This window comes from Piliocolobus tephrosceles, chromosome 11, assembly GCF_002776525.5.
Source record: "Piliocolobus tephrosceles isolate RC106 chromosome 11, ASM277652v3, whole genome shotgun sequence".
In the NCBI taxonomy this organism is placed as follows: domain Eukaryota; kingdom Metazoa; phylum Chordata; class Mammalia; order Primates; family Cercopithecidae; genus Piliocolobus; species Piliocolobus tephrosceles.
Window position 1 is genome coordinate 100,742,546 of NC_045444.1, and position 14,158 is coordinate 100,756,703.

At 36.8% G+C, this 14,158-nt stretch overlaps 1 protein-coding gene across 3 annotated transcripts in view; it reads left to right on the forward strand.

Moving 5' to 3' along the window:
• SPAG16 (sperm associated antigen 16) overlaps nt 1–14,158 on the forward strand; it is a 1,175,325-nt gene that overhangs the window by 1,069,932 nt on the left and 91,235 nt on the right. The window lies entirely within an intron of this gene.

Genomic DNA, 14,158 nt, shown 5'->3' on the forward strand with positions numbered 1-14,158 from the left:
TTTTACAGTATATGCCATGTTGCAATGAAAAGAATGTATATCTATTGTTTCTGTGTGGAGAGTTCTATAGATATCTATCAGGTACATTTGATCCCATGCTGAGTTCAGGTCCTGAATATCTTTGTTAATTTTCTGTCTCAGTTATCTAACATCATCAATGGGGTGTTGATGTCTCCCACTATTATTGTGTGGGAGTCTATGTCTCTTTTAAGGTCTCTAAGAATGTCCATTATGAATCTGGGTCCTCGAGTGTTGTGTGCATATATATTTAGGATAGTTAGCTCTTCTTGTTGAGTTTAACCCTTTAACATTCTGTAATGCCCTTCTGTGTCCTTTTTGATCTTTGTTGGTTTAAAGTCTGTTTTGTCTGAAATTAGGATTGCAACTCCTCCTTTACTCTGTTTTCCATTTGCTTGGTAGGTTTTTCTCTGTTCCTTTATTTTGAGCCTATTTGGGTCATTGCATGTGAGACTGGTCTCTTGAAGACAGAATACCCTTGGGTCTTGGTTCTTTATCCAGCTTGCCACTCTGTGTCTTTTAATTGGGATATTTAGTCCATTTACATTTAAGATTAGTATTGGTATGTGTGGATTTGACTCTCATTATGGTGTTAGCTGATTATTTTGCAGTCTTGTTTGTGTGGTTGCTTTATAGCATCACTGGTCTGTGTACTTACTTAAATGTGTATTTGTAGTGGCTGGTAACAATCTTTTCTATCCATATTTAGTGCTTCCTTTAGGTTCTCTTGTAGGGAAGGTCTGGTGGTAACAATTCCTTCAGCATTTGCTTGTCTGAAAAGGATATTTCTCCTTTGCTTATGACACTTAGTTTGGTCAGATATAAAATTCTAGGTTGGGATTTCTTTTCTTTTTTTTTTTTTTTTTTTTTTTTTTTTTAAGAATGTTGAATGTTGGCCCCTATTCTCTTCTGGCTTGTAGAGTTTCAGCTGAGATGTCCATCATTAGTCTGGGGCTTCCCTTTGTAGGTGATGTGGCCTTTCCCTCCAGCTGCCTTTAACATTTGTTTGTTTCATTTTGACCTTGGAGCATATGATGATTGATTATGTGTCTTGGGGATGATTTTCATGTGGAGTGTCTTACTGAGGTTATCTGCATTTCCTGAATTTAAATGTTGCCCTGTCTAGCTAGGTTGAGGAAGTTCTCATGGATGATATCCTGAAATATATTTTCTCAATTGGTTTCATTCTCCCCATCTCTTTCAGGTACACCAAGACATTGTACATTTGGTCTCTTTACATAATCCCATATGTCTCAGAGGTTTTGTTCCTTCCTTTTCATGCCTTTTTTCTCTAGTCTTCTCTGCCTGTCTTATTTAAGAAAGCCAGGCTTCAAGCTTTAAGATTCTTTTCTCCACTTGGTCTATTCTGCTATTAATATTTGTAACTGTATTATGAAATTCTTGTTGTGTGTTTTTCAGCTCTATCAGGTTGGCTATGTACTTCTCTATACTGGTCATTTTGTCTGTCATCTCACATAATGTTTTATCATTATTTTTAGCTTCCTTGCATTGGGTTACAGTGTACTCCTGTAGATCAGTGTACTTCCTTCCCATTCAAATTCTAAATTCTACTTCTGCCATTTCAGCTATCTCAGCCTCAGCCTGGCTTTAAACTCTTGTTGAAGAGGTGATGTAATCATTTGGAGAAAAGAAGGTACTCTGGCTTTTTAAGTTTTTAGTATTCTTGTGCTGATTCTTTCTTATGTTTGTGGGCCTATCTACCTTCAGTCTTTGAGGTTGCTGACCTTTGGATAGTTTTTTTTTTTTTTTTCTTTTATCCTATTTGATGACCTTGAGGGTTTGATTGTGTTATAAGGTGGATTCAGCTGACTAGTGAGAAATGCCTGTCCGGTGGCTACTGCTGAAATGATCTTGGAGCAGAACCTCTTTCCCCAGTACCAAACAGATAACTTTGCAGTTGGTCCACACTGTTTTGCAGTGATGCTGCCAGTCTCTGTGTTCTGTGTAGAAAGGCAGAAATGAGCCCCGTTCTTTGTACAAGCCTAAGCAGTGGGCACACCTTCTCTGAGGACACAGCTATCCCAAATAATGCCTGAAGGATTACACTTAATGGCAACCTCCAACAGGAAAGACCTTGGCTGCCTCCGCAGCAGTGTATGGGGCAGTGGGAGATCCATTTCTGGCCACTAGTGCCACCTATCCACTAGGGCAGAACAGTGTCCCCTTTGGAGATCAGCATTGTACTTGCATTTCCTCTGTTCCGAGGAGCGCTTTGGCAGTCTGCACTCCCCCTCTCTCTAGGGTCGGCACACTTCAAGGACTATAGCTCTAGGGATCCCACAGCTCCCCAGGGACCTGCTGGACCTGTGTACTTGCCAAAGTCAGAGTGGGTTTTGAGGTTCCCTGGGTAGGTTAATGACCCATAACAGATGCACAAACAGTGTGGTCTCTGCCACCTGAGTCTGAATTTGGTGTGAGTGTGAGAACACCTGGAGGAAATGGCTGTCTGGTGCTCTGCCTGCTGGAAGTTCCCAAATTGCCACCAACAGCATTGCTCTGGGTTGATAGGGGCTCCCCAACTGTTTGGCTGTTAGTAGTCTGTCACACAGGTGAGAGGAGCAAGAAATACCCCTATTGGAAACGTTTGTCAGGACTCTATAAATTCCTCTGGGGTCAATCTCTGCCAGGTTCTAGCTGCCTTTCTTTTCTGCATCCCAACTTCTTCGTATGGGTTCTCCAATAGGTTTCAGCATACTTTCCTCAGTTCCACTTGGGTCATGATTATTCACCTACAAATTTGATCTTCTTTCTGAGGAGAATGGCATCCAACATCTCTAGTCAACGGGGAAAAAAAAAACTCATTTACTTTCTAAATGTTTCCGTTTAGTTAGTTAAGTTTAAAATGTTATTTCCTCCAGGAAATAATGATAATCTCTCTCTTTTGTGGCTGAAATGTATGCCCCACTCTACATAGCATACTTAGAGTCAGTGATGTGGATCCCCCCCTCATACACACTTACCCTTTTTTTTATTAGAAATAATAAAATAAAAAATCTTTATCAAATGAAATCAATGAATACTGACAGTATATATTTAAAAATGAAAAATTGTAGATTTATAACCATAAAAGTATCTCCATACTAATAAGAGGAATTATTCAAAGAAGAAATATTTTACATGGGTTTTAGTGTGTGAATCATTTCCTTTGTGATGAAAATGATCATGTTTAATGATGTGAATCATATCTTTTAACAGTTATGATAAATCTCCTAAATTCAAACTGAAAATTATATGTCAGAGTCTTCCAAATTAAAAACAAAAGAAAAACCCTCCCAGGGTGAGTTAGTAATTTTTGGAGATGTATTATCTCTCAGTTTATGTACTTGAATACCACTTGGTAAATGTACCTGCTGCACTAAAGTATACTTCAGTTTCATGCAGAGTAAAGATAACTCATTATATCCTTTTTATAATTTGAACATCAATGGCTATGGAGAAAATAATTTTCATCCTGGATAAATCTGCTCATATTCTCAAGGTGTACATGGACCTGACTTTGAGCTGTGTATATAGGGCTCTTGGCATATTATTTAGTATAGGTCTAGCACATTCTAGAGCAGATTAATCATTCTCTAAATGCTCACTTCTCACAAACAGAAACCAATGTATTGACCTCCATGTGCCCTAACCTGTTGAGCTGTGTTGATTTGATTTCTGGAAAGTTGATCATTCACACTAATAATCTTGTATCACCTTATGTATGGGGAGCACAAGGCATTGGGTTATTTTTTGGCTTTTACAGCAGTCTATCCCTAGAATACAACAGTGATTTATAATTATTTTTCTGAAGTATCATTTAGATATTCTAAGCAAAAAGTCTCATACAGTGTAATATAATTAGTACTCTGTTTCTGAATGGACTTTCCGTTTCTTGCTTTTTTTGAAGCAGATTATCTAAGCTCATTTCCATGGAGAGAGATCTGCTGACAAAGCATTCAAGTTTGGGTTATCACTGTCAAAATGAAGTGGAAAATGGAAACAACTCCTTTTTTCATTAAAAGCTAAAAAAACAAAAATTCACTTAGTATAAAAATGATGGCAGGAAGAAAACCAACAAAGTTACCTGCAAATATTTCATTACATAATTTTAACAACTTAACTATAGATGAAATTATTTTCAGTAAACAAAATGCTTTTTTTAAAAAAACAAGTAAGTCAAATCAAACATTTACTTTAGTGAAATTGAAATTATGATTTACCTACCTAAGTGCCATCTTTAAGAAAATGAAAATCACCACAAATATTTGTCAATACTATAATATATACTAATTATTCCAACTATTATTACTTTTCATTTTATTCTAGAATGTTGGTAATATATATTTGAGAATATGTATCTAAACTGCCATTTCATTTTTAGTAAAATTAGGACATCAACATGCAAACATTATACCTTGTTGTGACGCTTAAATAAGTCAGTGTACTCCCTTGGCACATAGTAAGAATTGCATAAATATTATCTAGTTTGAAAAGTGTTTATAATTCCTGCTAATTAACATGCAATAGTTTAAAATATTTCTACAAATAAAATAATTTTTATATTTTTCTCTTTTTTCACATGATCTCTTTGCAATTCTTCTATCCACATTCTTCTCCAAATTCTTTGGTTTTATTTCCAAAATAAAAGTCCTGAAATGAACAATCAGATCTAAATACCACATTCAGGATAATGACCATCAGCAGTGAATGGCAGTATAACATTTAATGTTTTATTCTTTGGTTTTTAATTTTTAACTGCTTTTTTTCTTCTATACAACTAAACAATGGCTCATATCTTTATTAGCTGCCTGAAATGACTCCTAAGTATTCTAAAGAGGTTATTGCTAATTCAAAATATGTTATTATGCACTGGTAATTATTCCAATTAAATCTATTTAATGGTAGCATTATTGATTTGTCAACTTGCAGCATTGTATTTGTATCTAGGCCTAATAATTTTGTATTTATTTCCAATTTTTCTGTGGTTCAGTGACTAACATTGCATTGTTACTGCAAACTAAATGAATTGAAAATCGGCATGCACATGGTCAGTTGCTTCTGAAAATAAATAATTTTAATTTTGCCTTGAATTATACTTTCTTAGAAATGGAATTATTACTATCCCATTAATATCATTTTTCACATATTTAAAATATTTTTTCATAAGTTAGTTCCATTTATGTAAATATGGTTGTAGCTGCCTAGTGTTAAAACTTATGAATGACAATTAGCACAAATATTGAGTTCCATTTACTTATATAGGATTTCTAAAAATGCTTTGGGAAACCCCGAGTTTACACTAAGTGCTAGCTTTAATCTTGTTTCCAGGTTCTGAAACATGAATGAAATCATGAAGTCTCATTTTGAATTTTTAGATTTAATATTTATTCAGCAATAGGAGCAAAGACCCTACAGTCAGTCTCTGTGGGTTTGAATCCCACCCTTATCACTCACTGGAGAAACCTTAGGAAAGTTGCTTAATATCTTCTCAAATATCTTGTTGAATTCAGGATGACTGCTTTTAGGATAAATGGAGGTAAGAAAAGAGGATATTCCAATAAAGTGGAACAGCATAATAAAGGCTTCGGCAGGAGACCCAAAGAAGTAATTAATTAAGTTAGGGGATGCACATGGTGTAATAAGTTGGAAATGTTAAAAAACATAGTAGCTAGGTTGAATGGGTTCACATTATGGAAGACATTCTTGAACATCCAGAGAAATAGTTGGGCAAAACGTGCTATAATGGAAGCTGTTTTAAAAACACTACAAGAGTAATTCATGCATGAGGAAAGAATCAAAAATGAATGCTGTTGAAGCAAGAAAGTAGCTATTGCATTCAGCCTGATGTGTAGTGGAGAAGGTTAAACCAATATGATACTGTATTTAAAAAAATAAAAGAAGGAATTGGAAAAATATGAGAGAATTCTAATGAAATAATTGCACAGATGAAAGCTTCTGAGCCCATCACATCCTAGTCACCATTCCTGGTTTCATTTATTTTGTTTCACTGTTTTTCAACAGCAAGAGAGGAATTAACAGCTAACTGAGGCAAACATCAGCACAGGGGCAGGGAGCACCGGGGTGGGGTGGTCAGGGAACAGGAAGACTGCAGTGTCATCTTGAGTGACACCAAAGAATATAGCCGCATACCACCTATGTCCTCCATCTGTTAACAACATTTCTCAAAACCAGGGCTACTGTCAAATTTATAAATAGGTACTATTTATTTCTAAATGTATTTAACTGGTTTAAATATGTTTCCTACTGTTGGTTCCCTTATAATCTCCATTTATAATATTTAAAAGGTTCTCTGTTGGCATTCAGATGGAAGAAAAAGCATGAGAAATTTCATCTTGAATATGAGGTTATCTAAGGAAAGAATTTGGTTAGCTTCAGGTGAATTTATTCTTCCCCTCCCCAACGCCCCCGCCACAACTTTTTTTTTTCCTTTTTTTCAAACAAAGTCTTGCACTATCACTCAAGCTGGAGTGCAGTGGCACAATTATAGCTCCCAGCAGCCTCAAACTGCCAGGCTCAGGTGATCCTCCCACCTCAGCACTCCAAGTATCTGGGATGTCAGGCATGCGCCACCATGCCTGGCTAATTTTTAAATTTTCTGTAGAGATGGGACCTCACTATATTGCCCAGGCTAGTCTCAAACTCCGAGGCTCAAGCAGTCCTTTCACTTTGGCCTCCCAAAGTGTTGGGATTACAAACATGAGCCACTGCACCTGGCCCTTCTTTTTTCTTTTTACCAAATTATTCTTAAGTATTTCCCTGATTGGTGTGGGGTGTTTAGATTTAGTTTAACACAGAAATACATGTTTTAAAGTAGTGCAGACCTCTAGCTTTTAATACAGTGACAGTAGTAAATAAAATGAGATTTGAGAATATCCTGTCATTGATCAGCCCCAGCTTCTTTTGTTCATGAAGGATTAATAGAGAAGAGGTGATTGTACTGATTTTTCAGGTGTCTGTGTAACAACTTCTTTGGTTCTATATTACAGGAACCTTGGTCACTGTGGTGACCACATTCCCTTTGACCTTTGACCTTTTTTTAAAAATTTTATTTGCAATTTATGAACCTCAAGTGTCTTCATAAGTAAGTGCCTCTGTAGGTAGCCTATTGTGCAGAGTTGCAATAAAGGAAAACACTGTGCTAGAAATGTAATACAGCACTAATCCCATTAACAAATGCAGCCAGTGTCAGAGATATCATAAGAGGCAATTTGACTGAGATGGGAGGACATCTCAGATCGTTTATGGGCTGTTGAACAAGATACTTTCTTAGCCTCATCAGCAAGTGAGCTGCATATGAATCCTTATTTTTATTTAGGGACAGAGCCCCTTGCTTACAATGCTACTGGTCAATAATGATCTGTTTTTACTCTTGCCTGCAATGTTGCTAGCACCTTATTTGGGGCTCTTTTTATAAGGACCATCAGTGAAAGTTGTAGATGGTAACTGTGAAGAAATCTCCCTCCCTATACCCACCTTTTCAGCCTCTGAGATTTGAATAAAATAACTTTTTTAGAAAATATTTTCTATATTAAATTCTATAACTCTAATCCAAATTTTTAGATCCTCAATCTTAAAATAAATAAGCATAGTTTTCTTCAATTTTTTTATCCAGGATATTTTGTCTCAAGATTCCATGTTACATAATATAAATCCTCATATTCTCACCCCGACCCACTAACTTAACAAGCAGCTGATATACTTGCCCCCATCTTGGCCATTCTCACGGATTCTATAATACTTCTACAGCCACATCTGCTGTATCCAGCTCTTCACTAAATCATCAATAGGCCTAATTTTGCCAGACCCTGGGCCCTTAGCACTGTGATCCAAATAAGTTAATAAGAAAGCTCTAACTATTAGACTAGTAGCAAAACTTCATGCAATGGGCTCGGGCTGATAATGCAACACAAAAAGTAACATCCCCTGGTTAGAAACATCCCAGGTTGTTGTGCCTGCTGCTGATTCCTGAATGCGAATTGCAGGTATGTTTGGGCTCTAAAAAATTGGAACCAGAACCCCGTTAGAGATAATCAGGTATCAACTCCTGATTTCACAGCTGAGAAAACCACATCCAAGAGTGTTCAATTTTCTGACCAAGGTCACACAGAGACTTTGTGGCAACATAAGGCCAATAATTCAAGTCTTCTGACTTCCGGCCTAGTGCTCTTTCCACTTCATTTTACTGCCACAAAGTCCGAGTCATTAACATTAACATAAAAATAATTTGAGCACATACTCCATTGAAAACAGACTACATTAAAATATAAAAGATGTGAACTGAAACATCGGTCTCCCAAACGGAGTGAGCACAACCTTGGATCGTTCTCACATTTCAGAGACATGCCTGTCAGTGACTTAAGACCCTTAAGATTCCCGAACCCATGTTAATAAATTTCTAGAATATTTTGGATGCTTTAGACTACAAATATACTAGTAGTTACTACTAAAAATAATGTAAGTAATGGAAGCTTTATTAGTTCACAAAACAAGTAGGCCAGAGGTGGTGAAAATCCAGAGTTAGTTAATTCATCAGTTTAACAATGCCAGGACTCTGGTTCTCTGTGATTGTATCAGCTTTGCTTTCCTGATGCCACTATATTCCCAGGCATTAGATACAACCATGAGCAGGGGAAAAGGTGGCTAATTCCTGCCTGTGTCCCTTTTCTCAGAGTTGAGGAAAATTTTCTCAGTCACCTTCCCCAGTGTATTACAGCTCATGAGTCAGAACTGCATCTCATGTCCTTGCCTAAACCAATTGCGGTGTAGAAAATGGAATTACCACAATTTGTTTAGAGTAATCAACATTCTCATGAAGCAGAAAGCCTTCAAGTATCTTGACAAAATCAGAATTCTGTTGGCAAAAAAGAATTAGGATGTATGTGAGGGAGGATGGTGATTGATTCATATAATTGTGGTATATTTCTTAATTACTAGGCACATGATTCTTTTTAAAGATAGTTATGATGTAAGATATCAGGATCCTGGATTCATCAGCATCTAACAAGTTACTTCTTCTAGTGGCCAAATCTGGAAGCATCTGTTACATGCAATAACATGGCACCTGGGAATATGCACTTCTGTGCCAATTATGACTGATATACGATACTTGGAAGAATCATTATTCTACTCACAGAAGCAGGAAACCCAGCAAATGTTAGAGAACAAGACATTTAACCTAAACAGTAATGGAAGATCTGATTTACTCACCCCAGCCCCTTTCCCACATGTAGTTGAATAAAAGAGTGAGAGTGGACCTTTTTTTTTTTTTTTTTTTTGAGACAGGGTCTCGCTCTGTTGCCCAGGCTGGAGTGCAGTGGTACCATCTCAGCTCACTGCAACCTCCGCCTCCTGGATTCAAGCAATTCTCCTGCCTCAGCCTCCCGAGTAGCTGGGATTACAGGTGTGTACCACCATGCCCAGCTAATTTTTAGTAGAGACACGGGGTCTCGCCATGTTGGCCAGGTAGTCGGCAAGCAGAGGGAACAACAGGCACCTTGTCTTCAAAACACACGGAGTAGACTAACTTGGCTGTAGCCAAGAGTTCCTGACAGACGTGTTGCCAGAACCTGAGCTGAAGGAGAGGGAAGCCTGGAGTGAGGATCTAGATAACTTATGAGCCACTAAAAGATGCCACCCTTTTCCAGTTTTCTTTTATCAAAATCTTACTTTTTACATTATTTCTTCTAAAGCTTTCTCATTATGCTGCTGGAAACCCTTCTAAGGACATACTACCTTAATAAACTAGTGAAACAATGCCAGTTTTGAAAATATGTTCAGGCTAAGAACTCCCTTCTCCTTCTCCCCAGTTATGCTTCAAAGAAGTGGAGAAAAGGGCTGCTGTACCTATGGAGCAGCCATTCTTTATTCCTTTCCTTTCCTAATAAACTTGTACACACCACACACACACACACACACACACACACACACACACACACAAAGAAGTGTAGAAAAGATCTGAAAGGTCGGGTTGTGTTTAGATTCTGAAGGGTTTCCTAGTGTTAGGCCAAGTTGTTTGTATTCCATATAATGCACTAAGAAATGCAGAGGAGGAGGTATGTATAGAGTAGTGAAAGAGTGAAACCAGGGTTTCAGAGACATTAATGTGGTTGGGCTGAATGGGAGAGAAGAGCAGAAGAGAAGAGACTAGGGCAGAATAAAATAAATAAGTGATAAAATTCCAAACCAGGGAAATAACTGGGGCAGAAAGATCCATTGGAAAAAAAAAAGAACTATAACAGAAATTAATAGAGGACTATCTATGGTAATCCAGGTGAAAGTCATGGTAGAAGTAGACTCTAGTGGCCAAGACAGGGTGACAGAGACAATGACAGAAATGAAGATTTTTTTTAAGGAGCATCAGTGGTTTTGTTTTTCTGGCTGCAATAGTTTCTTGAAGAAAAAGCTGGAATTCTTCTCTTCCTCACATCTCATATTTGTAACCCCATTGTATCTCCTACAATGCCTGGAACACAGTATGTGCCCATTAATATTATTGAAGAAATAGGAGCTTGATTTGTCATTTAGTTGCTGTCGATATGTCTCTAATACTATGATACTGCAGTGGTAAATTAACAATGAAAAGTAATTTTGTCAAGCATTTTTCAGGATATGCTTTTCAACTAGCTGCATTCACCTATAGCATAGAGCATTTCTCTATTGCCGCACATCTTAAAATGTTACTCTAGCACCATCTCTAGTGCGAAAAAATTACACACCGGATACAAGCTCAGGTGAAGTCATTCTGTGAATTTCAGTAACCTAATACTTATTTTCCACACCCCTCTGTGTTCTAGCCCCTACCAAACAGTCTAGCTTCATCTCTTGCTACTTCACCTTATCGCTAACCCTAAATTCTTCTGTCTAGCCACAGTGACTCTTCTGATTTCTCAATGCCATGCTTTTTCCTTTGGGTCCTTATTTATAGGTAGCCACCTTTGCCTGGAAATGTTTACTCCACTTTTACCTTTATGTGGCACAGTCCTGCTCTTTCTAAGCTTTTAGCTCAGTTACTTCCTTCCAGAACTCCTTGTACTCCTACATATGGGGTAAGGGCCTCCTTTGCTCCCATGATACTCTAGCCTTTCTTCACATAGCATGTACCACACTGTTTACTTGCCTGTTTGTCTACATTCCTCCTTTATGAACCATATTCTTGTAATCTCCAAGCACATATCCTGGTTGTATTAGTCCATTTTCATACTGCTATAAAGAACTGCACAAGACTGCAATTTACAAAAGAGGTTTAATTGACTCACAGTTCAGCATGGCTGGGGAGGCCTCAGGAAACTTAAAATAATGGCAGAAAGGGAAGGGGAAGCAAGGCAACTTCTTCATAGTGAAGTAGGAAGGAGAAGTGCTGTGCAAAGAGGGAAGAGCCCCTTATAAAACCATCAGATCTCTTGAGAACTCACTCATTATCAGGAGAACATCATAGGGGAAACTGCCTCCATGATTCAATTACCTCCACCTGGTCTCTCCCTCGACACATGTGGATTATGCGGATGACAATTCAAGATGAGATTTGGGTGGGGGCACAAAGCCTAACCATCTCACTTGTACTTAGCAGTTGTTCAATAAACATTGTGAAATAAATGTTGTCAAGCAAACACTATGAAATTAATTAATGAAGAAAATAAATGTAAAGTATGTTGGTTGGCAAAGTTAGAAGTTATTTGTTAAAAAGTCCATTAATCATCTTGTAGAATCACATAAACATCTTGATATATTAGTATAAATATATTGCCTACAGACTGGCCTACAGTACAGTGAAAGTACCACAGTAAGCTGTACTTTGTCTATTTTGTGCTCCCTTTTCCTTCCCAGGAAAAAGAGAAGATTAAGATAATGGCTATCAGAGAAAGAATAATTGAAACACCTTAGTCTTAAATAGGTTTGTTTGACAAGAGTATGATTAAAATAATTTCACATATAGAGTTTAATAGAGCAATGTCAAAAGAAGGAAAAATGTCTTCATATAGCCAAAGAGAATAAGGAATTTGCAAAATTCACAAATAGACATGAATAGATGAGAATAATGATTGAATATTTAACTATTTTAGCCACTGAAGGTATTAGGCATCTGCATAGAAGGCAAAGCAAGCGTTCTTTGCTGATGTTAATATTCAGGTTTACAAATCACGGCGGTAGACACAGATCTGCCCAGGAACACAAAGTGTGGTGTTCGACCTACACAGTTGAAGGCAGGGGCTCTGTTTCTGCCCTATTTACTAGGCCACAATTGATGTATTCCCCAAATTGTTTTAATTTACTTAAAGCTACTATATAGTCAAAAAGGGAATTTCTTGAATTGTAACATTTAATTATTTTAGACCAGAGTTTTTTATTTTAGTGTATAGAAATACTAGTTTAGATTCCAATAAGTCTGAGACATAATTTCCTTTATTTATTAGACCATAATTGTGTGCTTATTAGACTGGTATATTATTCAAATGAATTCCATATTTTGTAAATAAGAAAATTCAAAATAGTTTCAAAGTGACTAATAGGTATGTTGCCCAAATAACTCCACTTGCCCTTAAGGTTAAACCTGTGTTTTCTTGTGAAAGCCTTCTGTACCCCCAATCTGAATTAGCTGCTTTGTTTTATGCTTCTACAATGCTTTGTACCTACATTATGGTTTTAGCCTTCCTTATTAATTGATGACTTTTAAGTTTCAAAAGTTATACCTGCATTTCTGAAACAAATGAAAAATAGTTGTATGAAAAGAGATAATTTTGTGGATTTTTCTCCACATCTTTCTCTGTCTTGAACATATGTCTATCCGTACTGTTACCCCACTGACTTAAAATTGTTTGTTTTAGACCCCCTTCTTCCATTGAATCTCACCCCTGGCTGCAAGTTAGAATCACCAAGGACATTTTTCAAGACCAATGTCTTGAAAGACAAATATACCAACATTTCCTCCCTAAATTCTGATTTCAGTGGTCTGAGGTGAAAACCAGGTGTTACATTTTTAAAACCACCCCATGTGTTCTTGCTACTTGGTTTATCTGTGTATTCCCAATCTTTTATTCTTCCTCATCTTGAAGTATCATAAGAAAATGGTACCTATAGTTGTTAAACAAATTGACTGTTTTTAAAGAGATAAAATTGCCTTAATTGGAATAGAGAATATCAAATCTTATGTTTCTAATTTGCATATATAAATGCCTCACCTTCGGAAAAAAAAAAATGCACCAGAAAAATTGAAAGCAAAATGTATTGCCAAAAAATAAATGACATTTTCTTATATAGTTTTATATAAAGTTGGGGTATACTTTGGCTGAAAACATTTGGCTCTAACAAATTAAATTATAAGTTTTGACTATTTCAAGTATAATTAAAATATGGTTAAAAATTAACCTGCACACTCATCTACCACCAGAAAAATACTAGCCATTATTTATACAAATCAAAATTACTCAGTGATAGTTACTTCTCCAGGGAAGGAGGTGAGTCGGTAATAAGCTATCCCCCATAACCTTACAATCACACTGGGAGGCAGCAGCCAGTAGCCAAACTGCTTCATGGTGGCACTGAGTGATCCTTGCGGGAACCAAGCCCATGACCCTACTTTTGTTTCAAACTTAAACACAGAGGATCCCTGCAAATCTGGTTACTCACTGATATGAGAATTCATTTTTTCAAATAAACTGGAAACTATGGAGTCTTTCTTGGGCACTCTAGTCCATTATTTTTAGCTCTTTCATCTAAAGGAATTTATTCTGCACTTTGTTGCTTATTCTCTCCTGCTGTTTCTTGATTATTTGCTGAAAGGTACCTATCCTGTTGAGGGTGGCTGTTGATATTGCATATTTAATATTTGTCCTACAGTTTTTATCCTAATATAAAAAGCCTGTTCTTTCTTCTGTGCTGTCCCCATCTCTCTATCTCCAGTGAGCTTCAGATTGCTTTTAAAGAGTGACCTGGCACACCTCTGTGTGCATGCACTGGTATTACAAAACACACCTTCCCATTTACTTGTGAGATTATATATATATAAAGGGATTATGCTATATTTAAGAAAAGAATTTATGTCTATATAAAGGAATATCCATATCAAGTATTAGGTCATATTTATCTCAAGTTGGGAAATAGGCCATATTTTAACTACATGGGT